This window comes from Anser anser, assembly GCF_964211835.1.
Source record: "Anser anser genome assembly, chromosome: 1".
Lineage (NCBI taxonomy): Eukaryota > Metazoa > Chordata > Aves > Anseriformes > Anatidae > Anser > Anser anser.
Window position 1 is genome coordinate 39,554,901 of NC_139720.1, and position 19,519 is coordinate 39,574,419.

The following is a 19,519-nucleotide window of genomic DNA, read 5'->3' on the forward strand; positions in this document are numbered from 1 at the left end:
CCCCCCAGGAGGAATTGAGTCAGTATGAATACCTTGCCAGTACGACCAAGAACTAAGCCTCAGTTTTCTTTGAAACACAGCGAGCTGGATAGCTGTGGTGCTCTGCTTTCCTGTGAGATCGGGAAACTTGCCATGTGACTGATAATACGAAGTAGTAATGTCATACACATTATCACTTTGAAAATATCTTTAGAACAAGCATACCCTCCTTTAACAGACCTTCTGGCAGGGTTGTTTGCTCTGTGTTGCCCTGGGATCCATCATCCTGGAGCAGCAAGTGATGGATCCTAACCAAGTGGCTGGCTGAGGACAAAATTCTGGATTTAGCTGAAATGTGGGAGAACCAGTCAGACCTGGGTTGAGGGAAGGGGTTTTAGAAAGGGGAACGCTACCAGTCTGAAAACAACTGCTAGTCCCTGGGAGCTACCTGGTTGGACTTGCAGAACAACCTGTGAAGCCCTGTGTAACTCGTTTGCCACCTTTTTTGTTTATTATTATTCTTTCCTGGTGGCTGCTTTTTTTGTGGCTTTGTTCAAACAAACATAAAGCAGAACTAAACACCGCTATGTGATCACCATCAAAATTAGACTTGGAGGTTCAAACCCACGCCACTAGCAAGGATGGCAGCAGTTTAAGAAAGTATTAATGCATTCTGCAATTAGAGAGAATGTCAGTAGAAAGCAAGCAAGAGTAAGAGCTGAAGTCTTCTGGTGCTCACTGGTTAATATCCTCTAATAACCAGTGACTGGTTTCGTAAAGACTTCGCAACTGCAGCCCTAGCTGCAAAGCTCTGAAGGCAAAAGAGCTTCATAAAAACTCACGTCAGCCCTAAGGACTGACATTGTATACATAACGCTTCTTACTAATACTGGGCTGGGAGCAGTCAGTGGGGCAACAGCAGTGGCTGTGCTCTGTCGCTCCCTGCTGATGGGCCCTTGCTACAACGATCCCGCAGAGTTAGCCCCAGTGCTAGAAAAGAGATGAGCCCTGTCACCCCGATTTCTTTGTGACCGTTGCTCCTTGTCCTGATGCTCCATTATTCCGTTTGTTGGCGTCCTACATCCTGAAATCATCCCACCGTTGAAAGCTGCTGCGATTCAATGTTCTTCCAAAGCAGCGGTCGTGTCAGTCTGCTCCGAGCCTGCCCTAAACTGCCAGGTGCCTCGGGGTGTGCTGCTCCCAACAGGTACCTGCATCCTCTTGTCGCATTAAGGGCCTCCTAACAGGCATGAGTGTAATGCAGCGCTGGGATTTGGGAAGTCCTGTGGCTTTTGGTAGGCACCGTAAGAAAACACGTAAGCATTGCAGTCAAGGTCTGTGCAGTTCTGCGTTAATCTAGTTATGCCAGGGGATAAAAAAACGCCCCAAACCATTATCACCAGACAAAGCGGAAACATATTTTAATCTATTTTACTGTTGAGTTTAAAGTTAAACTAACAAAAATATTCTCATGCTGGCTTGCCTATAGATTTGTCAGTAAGACACCAGATTCAGATAGGTTTGGAGTTGATTAACACCTTTTCACTTGGTTTCAGAATTCACCTGAAATAAGAATGTAATACAGATTTTAAGCTCAGATGCCTTTTCTTATCTCTTGTGAATCCAGTCTTTTACTATGGATGTTGATTCTTTCCTGCAACGGGGAACTGCTGTTCATCTATCTATCTTCACTTACTGATGATCTACATAAGGAACTGTCTTCGTTCTTCATGTGCAACAAAATCAGGAGGAGAGAGGCGAGGAGAAACCTGTGCGTATTTTTGAAGATGCAGGGTGCCGTGCTTTGCCCAGTACTTCCTTGCGGATGTTTTTGCGTTAGACTGCAAGCTCTGGCTTGGTGACAGTGTGCTCCAGTTCATGGACTTGTGCTCTTAAATCGCATTTTTTAGGCAAACTGTTCTCCTGCCTCCAGCCCTAAATGCAACCTCAGAAACTCAGACTTGCACAGTGCATGGCTTGGCTGAGCCTGCAATTGCATCTTCAGGATGAGAACAAAGTCCTCATTCAGAAAATACACAAGGGCTTAACTCCAATGTTCCCCAACTCAGCCTAGTGACTTTTACCACAAATTTCTTAGTAATTAGAGAATTTCGGTATTTTCACGGCCAATAGGTTATATTTCACTCCTGATATTTGGCACATGTAGAGTGAAAGAGATATTGTATCTCAGTTTTTTTCACTTAATTCATGATTATTTTCACAGTAAGAGGGCAGTGTTGTTACCCTACCATTTTGTTGAGATTTTTTGCAAATACTGCTTCTATTGAAAAGATTAAAACTACCATGCTTTACTCTCGATACTTATGCTAAAAAATAAGTTACTGATGCTCCCAAGCCAGTATCTCCCATTACAGAACAGCAAGTGCTTTACGAACTTTGCAAGTGGCCAAACTGAAAAGAAGGAACGGCTGAATGCAGTGGCTGAATGCAACAGCTTATGTCCCGTGAAGGAACACAAATGAACATATCATTTAACGGCAGCCTGGATTCCAGTAGGTGCCTGTTTATGTTGATATTCAGCATTTAAACAATGCCCTGAAGAGTGTTAGCCATTGGCTGTTGCTGATATTTATACGTAGCATAACAGTAAAATACCACTAGAGTTAATAGGCACATACAGGACTGCTTTTTGACACCTCTAATTTTCAAAAATTAAAACCGCTGAGAAGGTTCTCTTTGAGGACCAGCCATTTACTGAAGTTAAAATCCTGCTGTTTAAAAGCTTTGTTATAATCCGTTTCACATGAAGGAGAAAGTGGATTGCAGATGAGTATTTTTCTACTCACCAGTACGAGGATAACGTTTTGTTTAAAGGTTACTCATATTCTTGTCCAAGAAGAGAATATTAGAAATGTAAGCCAAAACTATTTTTTAGAGATTAAATGGAATTAAAGTTATTGAAAATTACTGTTAAATCTGTGATGTCTCTTAAATTCATTTTAATGATGCCTCTATGCACTGGCAGCTCTGCTTTGATATTTGAGCAGGAAAGTGAGAGAAAAATGATAGTGATGGCAATGAATATGTATCAGCCTACACCCGTGTCTTCTTGGAATTTACAAGTCCAAAACCAGCACCTGTATGTTTGTCTTTTGGGGCTTGTTTTCACTAGCTCTTTGCACTGTCATCATTACAGTTTTTTTTTTTGTTGTTGTTGTTTTGTTTGTTTTTTTTTTTTTAGACTGTTAAATGTCTGCAGCATAAGAAACATATCCTTTCCTGTTTATTTTCTGACATTATCTGAAGAATTCAGTTTCCTTCATTCCTGTTTCCTTTATCTCTTTCTCTGTTTTCTGCTCTAGCTCCTCCTGGACTGCAGTCTGCAGCTATTCTTTAATCCTCATGAATGTGAATGAGAGGAACCACAGAACAGTGGCTCTCTTCAGAGCAGCTGGTACAACGTTAGTGTTTACATTTCTGTGCGTGGCACAGAACTGGTCTGGTTTGTGCAATTATTTTTTCCTTGCTAGTGCAAATAGCTATATAAAAATGTGATCCAATGTCCCCTGGGGCTTATAATGTCTCCCTTGGCATCCAGGTTGAGGGAAAAGTGAAACATAAAGCTGACTGCTGGGGATGAAGGTTGCAGAAAGCTGAGCTTCTCTTCTGCCCTGAGGTTACAGAGGAGTGTTGAGATAACCTCTCTTGGGCAGGAGTTTAATGCAGAGAGACACTTTTACATCTGAAGGCAATCCCAAAGCATCAGCTCAGCATCTTGATGTACAGCCTGAGACCGTATCAACACCTGAGACACGTCCACACCAGAATTATTTTGCTTCTCTACCCAAAAGCACCTAGAGTTAGTTGCCTTCCGTATTTTTGATGTGAAAGCTGAAAAGCAGAAAAGAAAATTTGCTTTGCCAAGCCACCTACACTCACATTATCCTGTCCTGAATAAGGAACGGCCTGCTTAGTACTTCTTGTAAAGACTTCCCACAGCAGTGAGAGCACTTTTATCTATACCACGATAAAGCAGTCTTAGCTGGAAGTGTCACGGGCTGGTCAAAGTTTTCAGCAGGCTGATTTTCCTTTGCCTTGTTTTCACCACAGAGTTTGAAAAACTTTTTGCCAAGGTCAAACTCTTGGTCTGACTCCGCCAAGGTCAGCAGCGACGGGCACCCCAGCACAGCTCTGGCTCATCAGGATTTGGCCCTGCAGAGAGAAGAGCAGCGAGACGTGATCTAGCAAAATGCCCGAGCACGTGGTTAATTTTAAGCAAGAGAGCAGTCCTGCTGAAGGGAGCACACCAAGGGGTGTGCTCTTGTTAAATGGGCTCTGAAGAGCCTTGTTGGACTGCGTGGTCCCCAGCCTCACCGCCCAGAGATGTGCCCTGCTCCTGTCAGTCAAGTTCGTGAAGTCCTCGCACAGTTGCAGGACTGAGTCAATTGGTTTTAACTTTGCTGAATTGTGTTTAATCCTCAAATATAAAATAAATAATTCAAAATGATGGCATTATTACTGCCATCACTACGCATCCTCCTTGCCCTGGAGTTTATTTTCTGTGTCAGAAAAAGCATTTTGATAGTCTTCAAAGGAAGTTTTAAAGAAACGAATGTGGTAGGATATTTTAAACTGCTGCACCCAGAAACTGGGCGTAGTAAAATTCCTTTGAATTATACAGTGCTAAAGCAATCCGTGTTGAAGACAACAGAAAGTTCTCCAGGTGAAATGGGCTGTTAGAGAGCGATTACAACTACCCCATAGAAGGCTGAAACCGTGACTTGAATACCTGTCTAAAAGATAAGCCCCTAATCATATGAGAATGAGTCGGAGAGGATGCCACAAGTAGAGCAGACGGGAGGTCGGACTACTTGATGGCAATGGTACCTTTTAGCTTGCTGGTCTGTGAACTTTCTGTACTGACCACTTTGATGGGACTAGAAATGCATCTGAATGAGCAGCAGTTCCCAACACGGTGGCCTTGTTTGTGAGAGAAAAAGTTCTCACTGAAATTGGTGGAGGTTGGTTGTGCATAAGCATGGCCATTTACCCACATCGGAGTCATGTGGCAGACAACCGACATGAACATGCATTTATGCAGTCCTGTGAAATGTCTCGTCACCTAATTAAACAACAAAGGCAGCCAAAATTTCTGCTCTATATCCCACCGAAAACCCTGGCACTGCCTGACACTCGGAAGTGTCCGTCCTGCTCTGCTCCTCCAGCAAGGCACCCGCCACCCCTGCAGCGTCACCTCCTGAGGCACCTGGGTTTGCCTGGCGGTGGGAGAGGCCTGCGGGAACGGCTGGCTGAGCTCCACCACTTCCCCTCACCCCATGGGCTATCCAGGTTACAGCAAAGTGAATTTCATGATAAGCAGCAAGTTTGGGCTTATCCTTAGCACCTCACATGTCTGTGGTTTACCAGTAAGCTCGTCATTTTCAGACGGCCATGCAAAGGCACTCTGCCCCGCTACTGTAGCTCATCCTGTCCTCCATTGTGCATGATTTTTTTCATCACAATGTTTTTCCATTACAAAGAAGAGAGCTATCACTCAACGGAGTTATTCACTCCGTGAATTCTTTGAACTCTGTTGCAAATGGGTTTTATCCCTGCCTGAACTGGGAGTTCGGAGCTTTGTGGGCCAGGTTGCCTGGTCAGTGCCCAGGGAGTCCAGTGAGGAACGGACAGAGACAGGGCTAGCAATTAGGCTGCAATGTCAGTCAGACTTCAGGCACAGACCACCCGACAGGGCTGGAGATGGGCAGGGCTACCTACCCACGGGTCTCAAGTCCACCCAGCCAGACCGGTCGGTGGGCAGGACAGCAGGGAACAGAGCACAGGCACCCCTGGGGCAACTCCGATGAGGTTTGGGTGCCCAGGCTGGAGCTGTGCTCCTGGGCCGTTGGCGGACTGTGGAGGGCCTGGACAAGACTGCTCAGGGCCATAAAAAAGGTCTGTTGACACCTGATGATTCCTCTTTTTCAGAGGGCAATTCAGATCAGGAGGATAACAGGTGCTGTGAATTGTCTCCATCTGTGATGAGCTACCAGTGAAGTCTACCGGCCTCAGGTCCTAAAGGCTCAGGTTTTCAGGCACCTGAAAGCAGAAGCTCACAGGTGGCTACCTGAATACATCCATCAGTGACATATTTAGGCTGCAAAGAGGCAGTGGAGAAATCCCCTTGCACAGACAAGCACCGTGTTCCCTTACACAGGGCAGCCTCCTCCAGCCAAGGATCCTCTTGTATAAATTGCACAGAGGCAGTAGGCATGTAACCTGGGATGTAACCTGGGACAATTTGGCTGCACTGATATGAGGATTTCTTTCTCCTCACCTGTTCTGCACTGGAGGTTATGCTGTAGCTTCATTCTGCCACACTTCAGTGATGTTTGATGGTTTTATCCACTGGTAAAGTTCCCATATTTTGCACAGAAACTTAGATCAAAGTTGACAACCAGCGAGAGAAACTTTAAAGAAATTAAGAAATCACCTAAGAACCAGTCATCCTCTTTTCTGTGTTAACCTTTAGACACCAACTACCTTGGTTTATAAAAACAAAAGCCTGAAAGTGTCCATGAAACTTTTTTTTTCCCTTTATTGCTATACCAAAATCACAAACCTTCCAATTTTCCAGACCCCCTTTTTTTTTACAGCTCAGGTTCCTGCTCTGTTCAGACCCACAATCTGCACTAACAGCAATCCTTTGTAGTGCTGCTCCCAAGGCTCTTGTTTTGTAGGTACAAACATTGCTGCCACCAAGACAAGAAGGTCTGGTCGACCTTTGGTCAGAGAAAACTGTTCTCACAGAACAGAGCATAAAAATGTGTGGAGAGTGACCAATATCATAGCGTACTTTTGGCATCAGAGAGACCTTGTCATTTTGTTGAGGTACGTAAGTGATTGTTTTATGTTTCCCCAAGGAAACGCTCAGTTTAGATGGGCAGGTAATTTCAGCCTTCATCTTTTAAACAAGCTGTTTATACCGATAGATTATTTCCTTCACATCTTCCCTTATGATGCTAATAGACCGTGGGAAAAACAGAGTCCAAGAAATTGCTCATCTTTCTCTGGAGAATTCAAAATTACCACTCAGCACAAAGAGGAGTAGAAAACCAGTCATCACCTATAGCTTCAGACCTTTCTTGAGAATGCCTCTGCTGAAGGAGGACAGTTCTCTAACCCCTCCCTTCTCTTCCTTCAACACTAGCAACACCTGCCCTGTATGAAAATGAAGTAGGGATCTACCAAACGGAGCCTGAGGCTTCTAGGCACCTGCTTGTAGCCTGTAGTTCCCGTGACACAGCCATGTGAAAGTACTGCATGTCCCTTCCTTGCATTCCGGGATCTTGTATCATTCCTTTGTCAAGTGCAAGCAGAGATACCTTTCTAGGAACACAATGTACCTTCAGATCAGAGCAGGAGCCTCAGCATCCCTGCTGGACACTGGCCAGCGCTAGACGCCTCGAAGGAAGAATCAACATGAGAACTGGCCTGGACAATTAGGAGTTGACTTGCACACAGTGGAAATGTCTTAACTCACATGAGTTACAGGCTGAATTTCCAGAAATTTTAGAGTTCCTGTCATTATTTTAATCAATGGTGCACATCTGAGGAGTCCAGGAGCTAAGAGGTGAGACCTCATAGAGCTGCCAGCTCAGAGGTGCCTGCTATCCAGCATTTTAAAACTCCTATCATGCTTTCACCACCTGAAAGGCAAAGATGATGACTGAACCTAGACTTATCCACATCTCCCTTGGAGGCTCACAGCATTTCCCTTGCAGCTGTCCTTACACAGACAAGGTAGACAAGAAAGTCTCACCATTTAAACTCTCTGTTGCCACTGCATAAGATAAGAAGGCACAAAACAGGCAACACAAAACCAAGCTACACTGCACTGTCTACACACACGAGCTGAAAGTGAGCAGTGTGGTCTGTCAGCCTTTCCTTCCACAGTCACCCACTGAATTCCTCCTGGGCAGTTGTACAAAGCACAGCTGAATCAGGTGGGTTAAAGCCCCACCAAAAAATGACAGCCACTTGAAGAACTGAATTACCTTTACAACAAGCCCATTCTAACAACAAAAATATGTAGACAATGCTTGGCCCCTCTTGCTTCAGAAATGCCAGTGCATTGAGTCATCGTATCTGATGACAGAAACTTGAGTACTGCCACCTCTCACCCTCATTTCTCCTTCCAATCACTGCTCCACTGCTTTTAGACCTCTCTCTGCCATGGCTGTCCAAAAAAGAAAGCAAAAGTAGTGGGAGAAGAATTATTGCTTAAGACAACTGGGCTGAGCCTGAAGAGGTGAGGATGGAGGAGACCATCCATCATTAAAGAGCAGTCAGGCAACGATTAAAGAAAGGGAAGGGACAACAGTCAGTGTGTAAAGAAGTCATTTCCATTCACTCTGATGAGTACATTAGAGATGCTAAGAAACATATCTAAACTACAGGGGTAGGTGTAGTGGCCTAAAAATAATTATAATGCTATATTTATATTAAAATGCCCAGTTTCAGAATAGAGAGCCTTCTTTTTTCAAATTCAGTGAGCATCATTTGATGTATCTAAATCAGGAAACGCTTCTTAATCAGGTTACACTGTCCTCATGGCTGTAACGCTGTAAAGCCAGCGTAGTGTAATAGTATTTGCACAATTGTGCTAATACATCTCCTAGCATAAAAGTTGGGATAGAAACAGGTACAAAGATATCCAGTAGAGAGCGTAGGGACATTCCAGATAAGCTTAGTGAATAAAATAGAGTGAAATTCTTTCTGGGGCACTCCCAGCAATTTTATACCTTTCTGCAAGTCTGATCTGCTGGTAATTATACATCAAACATCACCCATAAATGCAGGTATGGTGAAGCACTTTTCTTGAGCCACTCAAGGATTTAAACAAACAAACAAACCAAACAAACGAGAAAACACCAACGCTTGGTTCTGGTGTTCTGGATCACTGCAACCTATTGAACAAGCAAATAGCACTTACTATATGTGAGAATTTGAATTTGTCAGAAAATGCTTTCATTTTTTTACTCTCTGGGATAAAAATATTTGATGAGAAGAGGAAAAAACATTTTTCACATACATTTTTTATGATGTTTTTCAGCAAGAAGCTCAATCCTAAAATATTTCCACTGGGAAAAAAAAAAGATAGGCTTCTGCTAAAAACTGCCTACACGCAGAGGTAGCCATATGAGGCCGTATGGTGTGCACGCTCAGGCTAGCTGACGCTCCCCATAATACTCTACAGTTTTTCTCCCAGTTGGAAAAGCAAAGCATGCAGTATGTAGCACACATTATTGAGCTGAAAACGTCCACAAGGGGAACCCAGATATCAGAGAGAGGTGGAATATGAAGTAACTAAGTGTGTGCTGGAGACCTGGAAGCAACACTACTCAAAACAACACTCTGCAGCTGCTGGGTTCTTTGAAGGAGGCTAGAAGGGAGAAGGAGGCTGCAATAACCCCTGTGGAGAAGTAAGAACGTGAAGTCTTGAAACAGAACAAGTTATTTGCATGGGTAAGTATCCATTAGTTGTTTAGGGTTTCTTCAGCCCCTGTTTGAACTGGTATGACTATTCTGAATGAATGAACAAGCTGCAAACAGCTTGATTACAAACCATCAAGAAAACAGTTTTATTTGTATTAATCATAGTAGCCACGATCCCTGTGCCTTCCAGGTGAAGCTGTTAAGTAGCTGGGTCCATTCAGCCAGCAAAGGTTATTCTGTGAAAACGTATGGGATTTTAACGTGATGCTGATACCCATTTTTCACTCTGCAGAAGCAGCATATAATTCAAAGTGAATAACATCTGTTTGATTTTCCTCTAGCTTGCAGCAAACAGCCTTTTGTTACCTGCCTGCAACACCTACTGAGCAGAGCAGACTGGGGTCCCACCACGCCTGGTGGGCTGTGAAACAGTGGGGCCTGCTCCCTCACTTGAAGCAGGCAGTGGCAGCAAAGAAAAAGTCCTTTTGGCCAATTCACAATAGGACTGACGCCCTCATTGCTAAAAAGTTAATGGGTGTTAGAAACACACACACACCTTCTGTCCCTTCTTCAGGGTTTATTTGTAGCATGTTCTGTTCAGTAACACTTAACCAGCTCCCACCCCTGTACTCATGGAAAAAAATGTATTAACCAAGGATGCAATTATATTTTGAATCAGTGCTTGTAAAGATGACTTGGAACATCCATTGCTTTCCCACAGAGGGCTGTTCTTTTTTAAAGTTTTAATGATGGATCTTGGCTGTTGTAGTTGGCAAATGCCATTGTTTGTAAGAAATCTGCTAATAAATCTGTGTGTGTTTGTTGTTGTTGTTTTAAATGAACACAGCAATATGTCTTGTAGCCATCAGTGTCTCCAAAAGGGGAGAAAAAACTCACAAAAACACTGCAGAGAATCCCTAACCACGGATTCAGTCATTAATATATATATATATATATAGTTCGCAGAGGAACCACTGTTCTTAGTAAGACCAATTGTCTTACTAGTCACTTCTTCTGAAGTACATATAACTAATATCTTGCATAAACTGCTTTACTCCTCCATATAGATTCATATAGAGGTTCAGATGATGGAAATCAGAGGATCCCAGATAAAAAGTGAGTTCCTTGCTTGCTGTCATTTTCTGGAAGTAGTGCAATCTAGAAAAGATAAAATCTATTTTTAACAAAACTTGCTCGCTTTCCTAGTTGCTTCTTCTGTAAAACTTTTATTTATCGTTGTGATTCAGAGGACTACTTTTTTAAGGGAATGATGAATTTTGTATGATGTAAAGTGTTCTTCTACATGTAAGTCCAGAAGCAACTGCCACCTCAGACTTGTGTATAAATTCACCTACAAACTACATGTCTTAATGGTACAATATCATTAGCATTACTGTCAGGTTAAGGAGGGCAACTCTTCCAGAAGTGATCATTCAACGAGAACCACTGGGGCTGTTTGGGGGTTCATCACCCCACATTTTTCCTATGAAATTCCCATGAGCCTACAAAGTCTCAAATCTTCCTCCAAAGCTGCCAAGTGAGCAGCTGTCCAGAAAAAGTAACATCAAAGATTTGCATCATTTGTCCTTGGAAAGCTGTATATGAACCAACTGGGTGAGGCCTAAGACCTCAACTTGGCTTGAGAGTTGTTTTGTAATAATGGTATTAGGGCAATTACTATAGGCTTAAAATAAAATATGACTCCCAAATGAGAACACAGAAAATCAGCACTGGAAACTGTGACAGTCTCATATCTGCAACTTCATCTTTGTTGGGGTAGTGAAATATTTTACATCTCCAGCACAAGGAGCTGTGACCTGTGGCTCCAGGCCTGCTCTCTGCGGCTTTAGTTCAGGCCTGAGCAGGCCATGGAAGCCCCGTCCTGGTGGGGATATGGTCCCAGGCCCGCTCCCGCAGAGCAGGGGGCAGGTGGAGCCTCGTGTGTGCCCACCACAGCCCCCCTGCTGCCCCTGCTCTGCCCCGGCCACTGGGCCAAGGCCACCAGCTGTGTTTTTTACCAATTAACAAGAAACTGCTTGATACAGGCAATCTCTCTCCAAAGGGCTTCCCACTTGAAGAACCGTATGTTGTTATTTGAATGACTGTAATGGGGTTAATCCTTACTTTAATCTCACCTTTTATGTGTGTAACATATATGCATACTATAGAACATTATATACACATATACAGAGACATATATACACGCACACAGTTGCATACACTGCCGTGCTTGCTCTCCAGGGGCTGTTTAACCCGGTGCTGACAGGCGTGCAATGTACCAGCAGCTCGCTGTAGTGCTTTCCCTCACGGACAGGTGGAGGATTTGGGCCAGAAACACAGCACTGCCGCTGGCTCTGAGCAGCGCTTGTTACCACGTGGATGTCAGAAACATGTCATCCTGGTTTCTGGTTTCCTACAGAGCTGAGGTGATGCACGTAAACCCCTCTTAGGGCCCTGCAGCGTCAGCTGCTTCAGGCCTGGGGAGAAAAGCCAGATTTAGGCATTTTTCTAGACAGAAAGCGAGACCGATTATTTCTGTCGCTACAGCTCTCCATTTCTAACAATGAGGGGTTTTGCATTTTAAAAGAAAATATTTAATTGGTCAAAGCAAGATGATAGGTTTATTCTTAAGGGATGTTTTCTTCTGACAGTAATATGTAATTGCCCTTGATGAACTACACCTTTTTTTTTTTTTTCCGTTGTGCCCATGTGACTGTCTTCAAATTGGGTTACTGAGTGTAATTTCAACAAGAAGTGGCTTTAAAATAGAAATTTTTAAGGAAAGAAATGATGAGGGGAAGGAAAAGGCTGCCTGATTCTGCTTTATTTGATCAGTTATCAGAAATAAAAGCACTTTCTTTAAGAGTTTATATGATAATAATCCTGGTGTCCGGTCACTTTCCTTTTATACAATATTTTAAAATGCAGGACTGAGCAGGAGTGATAGGAGAGCATGTAATTATTGTTGCTTACTCGTTCACTTGTTCATAGCCAGTATCTGTACTGAAAGCACTGTAAGGAACACTTTGCAAAGGAAAGGATATATAAAATGAAATGTATTTCAGAGTCCAACAATTATTTTTAAATCAGTGGTAGTGATTGAATTATATTATTAAAATGCCTTAGCTGTTTTATTCCTTGTTTTGAAGGCTGCTTTAGGATAAACTGCTTCAATTTAAACCATATAACGTATTCCTAGGATTGCTCCACTTATTTCCATAAAGAATATGTTTAGAATGCATTTTTTTCCCTCCAAACTGTAGAGGTCTTAGATGAATGCACATTTTAGTAAGGTAGGATACTTACTTGGGCCATTAATAATTTTGACTATCTTTATTTCAGCAATAAATATGCTGAATATGGTGTTAAAACATAATTTTATAAGTTTCACAGCTGCCAGAGACTATCAGCCTCCTGTGAATTGTGGTGACTGCCTGAAACACAACCTTTATCTGGCCAAAGTCATGCCAGTAAGCTCCCCACAAGTTCATGCAAAGCTGTCAGGAAATAAGGAATTTCTTGCTTCACTTGGTAGTTCTTCCTGGTTTAAAAACTTTTGATTCATTTTGAATCTGTATTTGTCTGGCTTGTTTCCCACTTGATAGTGGGAATCCAAGTTCTTCCCTTGTGCCTGTCCTTGATACGGCATGAATGCACAGGCCGAAGTGAGCTCTTTCCTGTTCTCTGCCTTATTTTTATGCTACATGCCAAAATCCAGTATCAGTTTTAGCAGTGCTATATATAGAGATAATATTATCTCCAATATTCCTTTGTTTCATATCCAGGAATTACCATTATCCTTTTGCTGCAGTCATACATTGAGATGCTTGTTAGGTTTTGACACTCGTACTCTTTATGTTGCCTAGGAGTTGTCACTCTTACATCCTTTACAATGTTCCTACTTTCCAGGAGATAGCTTGTCATGCAGCTGACAGCCTGATTCTTATCACACTGACAGCACCACATCACGCTTGATTTGCAGCAATTTTATATTCACTTCCCAGAAAATTTAGGAACCCCAAAGAACTCCAGAGGAAACATCAGCTTTCAAAGACAATTGTCCCAGTGACAGCTACTTTGAAGTTCCCAATCAGCTACTGATGCACTGAATTTGTGCTTTATTGCTTTATGAAGTAATTTTCATTCTGATCATTAACACATGGTGCCAAGTCAAGCAGTTTTAAAGTTAATAAAGCTTAGTAATTATCTTCTAACAGCCGAGTCTGTAATCTCATTGCAGGTTTGTCTGACCAGCCCTATTTTTCCATCAGAATTTGTTGACTGGCACACATAATATTCCAGTGCTTCATGTAATTGTTCGCCATTCATTACTTTTTTCCTTGTCGTCACCTGCTCCTCCCCGCAGCCGAAGATATGAATGCCATGATGAGGAGGGATGAGTCAGGGTCTGTGTGTGTACAAAAGGCAGGACAAGCTTCTGTGCAATAGGCAATTATTGTTGCCAAAGAGTTGGTCTCTGAACTGGCTGGTTATTGTTACGGTGATGATGATTTGGATGAAGATGTGTTGTTGATTAATTAAGCTTCCCATGATCCAAACCAGACTGGTTTTGTCAGAGGAGCTCTTTCCCTTCCTCACCTGTGCAATTATCACTGCTTGACTGCAGCTCAGTAGCACCGAGACAAGTGAGCCTTAGGATGTCCCTGAGGAACTCTGTCAGCATCCACCCTTCCTTTCCAGGTTTCCGTTCCCTGGATAGGACCTTTAGGAGAATTTACTGGCTGATCATCCAGAAAGTACAAAGCCTTTCTTCTCCTATTACCGCTCTGACTGATGTGCAGTCAGCACGCTGCAGGGTCTCACCCCAACCCAGCCCCAGCATCACCCTTGCTGACCACAGAGCACGAGGGAACCTATGGTGCCCCTGACTTCCCCATCTTCCGCTGTACCCTGCAGCAGCCAGTTACACTGGTGGAAAGTTTCATCCCTTACACTCCCCGTGAAGTTTATGCAGACCTGCCAGCAGCTGTGCTGGCCTTCTGCATTTGAAAACATTGGCAAGGTTGTTTAAACAAGGCAGTCCTTAAAAACAAGGCAAGGACTGATATTATTCTAGGTAGCTGATAATTACATGGGTCTTTTTTTTTTTTTTTTTTTTTTTTTTGTTAATATTGACTTGAGCTTACCAGTTCTGCCTTCCTCTGGAATTTCCCTGGTCTACCAGCACACATTTAGAATATGCACTTCTGCTTATTTTTGCCTTATTTTTTTTTTCTTTTCCTTCTTAACACTTTTATAATGCATATCTTGTAAATGTACTTCTGGGCAAGGGAGCTATTTGCTTTTGTTCCTATGAAGTTTCAAAATCTATTGACTTTAAAAGCAGTGGGTTTCCCCTCTACTGTTTAGCTGTCCTGCTCATATTCTGCCTGTCACTGTCTTAAATGACTATTACCTGCTTTCTACTTCTCCTGCCTTCAATCCCTCTCCCTCTCCTTCTCTCTCTCCCTCTCTCTCTCTCTTTTAAATTTTATTTCTGCTCCAGCTCATCCATTTGGGATATTTACTGAAAGCTGACTTTTATCTTTCTTTTTAAATTATGGCATTAGAATTTTTCTAGCCTTACAAGCTCTTCTTAGGAGTCCCAATTATGACTTCCACTTTCCTTTGTAAGCAAAAAGTTTTCTTGCTTTGTGAAATTAGCTCTTTACCTAGTACTAACTGAATATATATTTTTTTCCTTTCCTTTTTCTGTACCTGATGTCCAGGGAAACATCTTCAATGCCATCATCCTTCTTAAGCATCGAGTCCAAAACAAGATTACCACATGCCGCATGCTCTACTGTTTGTTTTAAGAAATGAAGGATGAGGCATTCCTGAAATTCATCTGATAGTTCATAGCCAGTCACCTGGTCCTCCAATACAGACTTTTTAAATATATGACTTTTACACCATCTCCTCTCCTTCTCCTCCCTCATACAAGCAGAATGCAGACGAGTTTTATGAAGAAATTCAACCTCATTTTCTGTTTGGTTGCTGGTCTTTTATAGATCCCCAGCAATTTCCTTTTCTTGCTTTTTCCTGGCTGAGATGGTGCGTTCAAGGTTCTCCGAGTTGTTAATAATACTGACACAAGTTATAGCGTCTTCAAAAGAAGTAATAGTGTCCCATGAGTACTTTTCCACTATCTTTACACTCGTTAAATAGGTTATAGCATATTATTTTTATATTCCAGCTATTCAAGATACCCACACAAGCTTCAGACACACTATTCAAAGCACATTTCTTTTCATTGGTATTTTTTTTTATTCCTCTTGCTCACTTCCCAGGCTGCTAATATAAATATAATGCAATGTAGATGGATTTGTAATGTATTTATCCTCTCACTACCCTCTTCAGATTTCATCTTGGTTGCCAACCAGGAGGACTAACCCTCACAAATGAAACCTTTGAACTTGTATTGGCAGCAGCTGAGGCCCCAACCATTTGTATGGAGTATTTTCTGCTATCTCAGGGTGCCCACGGGCTGGGGGCTGGCCGGGCTGCCTGGGGACATCTCCCCAGATGTAAGGGGCTGCCACCGGCCCTGTGTGAGCCCTGACCCCGCAGCCAAACCTCCTGGAGCGGGGCCGCTCTCAGGCTGAACAACCCCACTGAAGAACCCACTGAGTGTGGGTTAGCACCGAAAGGCATTACTAAAACACCACCACTGGTCTCTTCCTCATTTCTTTCAGATTCTGTGTAATTTCCATGGGATGCCAGTCAATTTGTTCCAATGTGTCATGAAGAGAAATTTCCATATCCTAGAGTCCCAGGGAATCTTGCTGTTATATGCTGCTCTTCAGCCCCCCAAAATCTAGCACATTAGATTCTGTCTCCATGTCCTTTTCTGCAAGTTCTGAATAATTTCAATTCATATTAAAGGCCTATGGGAAATTAAATGGTGTGTGAGAATAGTTACACTCAGTCAACTTTGGGAATATCTGGGCTGAAGTTAACGGTGTTCTGACAAAACGCATTCCTGTGGATGACATTTCTCTCACGTACTTGTTACATCTTGAATGTTTTATTTCCTATAATAAACATCCACATCCACACATTGCTTTGAGTAATGTCAAAGAACACAAGAATTATTGTTATGGTAGCTCAATTATTAATAATACAGCAAGAACTGCAGCAACTTGGATGGGTGGCTTTAAAACCACTCTGGTCAGCTAAGCACATTTAAGATAATGGCCAATTTTTCCAAAACCAAGGCACGTGGAGAAAAAATTTAGGTATAAGAGGAAGAACTTAAAAAAGAGGAGGGAGAAACAGAGGAAAAAGTTTTACTTCCTCTTAATTGTTAGCTCAGACTGTTACTCACTCTCCTTTTCTTTTTTTCCTGGGGAATAGCAGAATTGCAATGAATGAATAAAACATTTACCTGATTGCTTTCTTTTCAGTCCTACACTCCCTCACCCACTCCAGAGACAGCAGGAAAAGAAGAAACACTGGACAGAGTAGTTAGAGCCTGAAAAGATATCAGAACCATGTGGGGGTGGGATTTGGCATGGCCATACGTGTCTCAGTGTATGTATTGAAAAGATAATGGATAGTGGCAAAGGAATCAGAACTGCTTGTCCTGGGAGGAATGACATTTACAGACAATTCCTCTTCAACAAGGAGAGTTAATCTTTTAAGAAATCATAATCTTTTTCTCTACAAGAAAACAGAACAAAACAAAGCATTGTCCTATGCAGGTCTTATTTTTTAGCTAGAAATCAGATTCCATGTTTTACTTTACAAATTAGAAAAAAGTCTCGTGCTGAGCCAAGGCTCCAAGCACATTACTGAACCTGTCAAGTACTTCACTATGGGTATACTGAGGCTATAAGCATTGAGTGGGTAAAATATGTTCCAAAAAGTCCTCCTGGGTCAACGTTATTTCTGAATTGTTCTTTTCTCCTCAGGTTCATACGCTTTACTCTTCTCCTTCATCTTTACTCTTCATCTTAGGTACCTGAATAGTCATCTTTCTTTCTGGAGCAGAATGCACCTTTTTAATACATTGGTATTTCTTAAAATGTGCTTATCATGATTTAAGCAACTCAAAGTATGGACTTTACCCTAGATAAATATACCTACAAATATTTCTGATGGATAGTTTGATGCTACTTGTGATAGCCGTTTGGTAGAGCAGCATTTACTATCTCTCCTTCCATGCTGGAAGTTCATATCAGTCATGTCAGAAAAACAAATCCATGCACTTCATTCTGAGCATCTTTCTTTTCTGCTAGTATTGAGACCATATTACCAACTTCATGATAAGAGTTTTTTTTTTTTTTTCTGTTCTTATTCCTTGCTTTATGGATATCTACAGAGTTTCACAGAGCCATTTGATCTTATAAAACTGTACATTAATTGGCTGAGATTTCACAATGTCTTTCTTTTCCAAGTAAACCTGATAAAATCGGAGCGCTTTACTGCAACTATGGCACATTGTGCTTAGAAATATTACCCAAGGGAAAAAATGCCAATACAAGATTGATGTTACCTTTAAAATAACTGCCATCCTTGTATTGACATGAAACTGATAATTAACCCAGAAATCAGTTTTGTATGGTCAACCAGTAAGTGTATAATGTCCTTTGCACAGCTACTAAATGCACTTTATTTTACACTGGAGTTAAGACATCTACTATTTTATAAGGAGATCTAATAACGCAAGCCAAAAGAAGTACATGATTTTCATATTCAGAGATGATTTTTTCAGAGGCAAAGCCTTGTGTAAAGCCTCAGCAAGCACAATAAATGGTAGTGGCAATGGATACAATGGTGCAATTAGTTTTGGTATCATAAGATATAGGATATTGTAGTTTCTTTCTGCAAAATACATCTCGAATGACATTTTTCTTGCAGATGTAGCCAGCGACACAGTTGACTTTCATTTTCATTTCTGTCAGAACCTGTCACTGCCTGGGTGAAACGGTTGTTTCACTGAAGCTGTGGGGAAAAGCATGTGCCACCAGGCCACTCAGGCGTTCCTCCTCAAACAGATGGAGCAGGGATTTATCCAACTCAGTGCAGGTGTCCAGGAGTTGGGTGAATGAAACCCCAAGCTAAGGGGCTAGTGGCTACATCCTCAGTGTGCACGGGACTCGTTTTCCTGGAGCTCATGCTGTAAAAGCCCTGCCTTGTGTCTGATTCTGTGTTGCTACAAAACTGCCACGACAGTGTTGTCACCTCAATGCCAGTTAGCAACAAGCTCAGTTCTCAAACGGATCTATTGACTGCCAGGCCTCTGCAGCAGCCAACATGATGAATCTCAAGAGCAGTGACTAAACATATGGGGCTATAAGATAGCTACAAAATAGATTATCTTGTAAAGCCAGTTCATTTAAAAGCTGTGAAAAATGTTACCAAAAGATCAATATTTAAAAAAAATAAAGCAGAAGGTCTGTGAAAGTAATTTGAGGAAGCTATGTAAAAAGAGGAAGCACACCAAATTAAATGGAAGAGACATTTTCTTCTTGAATACGGTGAAAAAAAGTAAATGCTTCTCAAATTAAATTAACACTACTAAAATAAAATAATTTGTTAACTCTCACAGATATTTAAACCTGCAGACTTTAATGTCATACACATCAGATTACAGTCAAATGTGACACTTCTTGTCACTCAGACAGAATTTTCTGTGCTCAGCCAGATTAGCCTTTTAATTTCATTTAGTAGTGGTGTCTTAAGTTTTGGATATTACAGGGCTTCCCATACAAGAAGATCCATGATCATGGGTTCCAGACAAGAGAGAGGAAAACAGGAATGATATAACACAGTAGTCACTCGCAACAGCTTTTTGTCAGTGGGAAGATGCACTTCTGACTGTGCACTACCACGGAGGATTGCTGGAGAAATTCAGTCTGCCAGAATTAAGCTTCAGCTGGTGTCTGATGCTTTGTTAGGTCTGTGTCAGAAAAACGATGCTCACAGTTATGGTCAGGCACAGTCAGCATGTGGACTTCATGCAGGGTGGCTCTCCTGTAGCCCTTTTAAAAGCTATGGCTCTGATGCAAGGGGCAATTTAAATATCGATGAATTCTCTCTCACTCTAAAGAGTGCCTGTAGTTCCATCACAGCATTC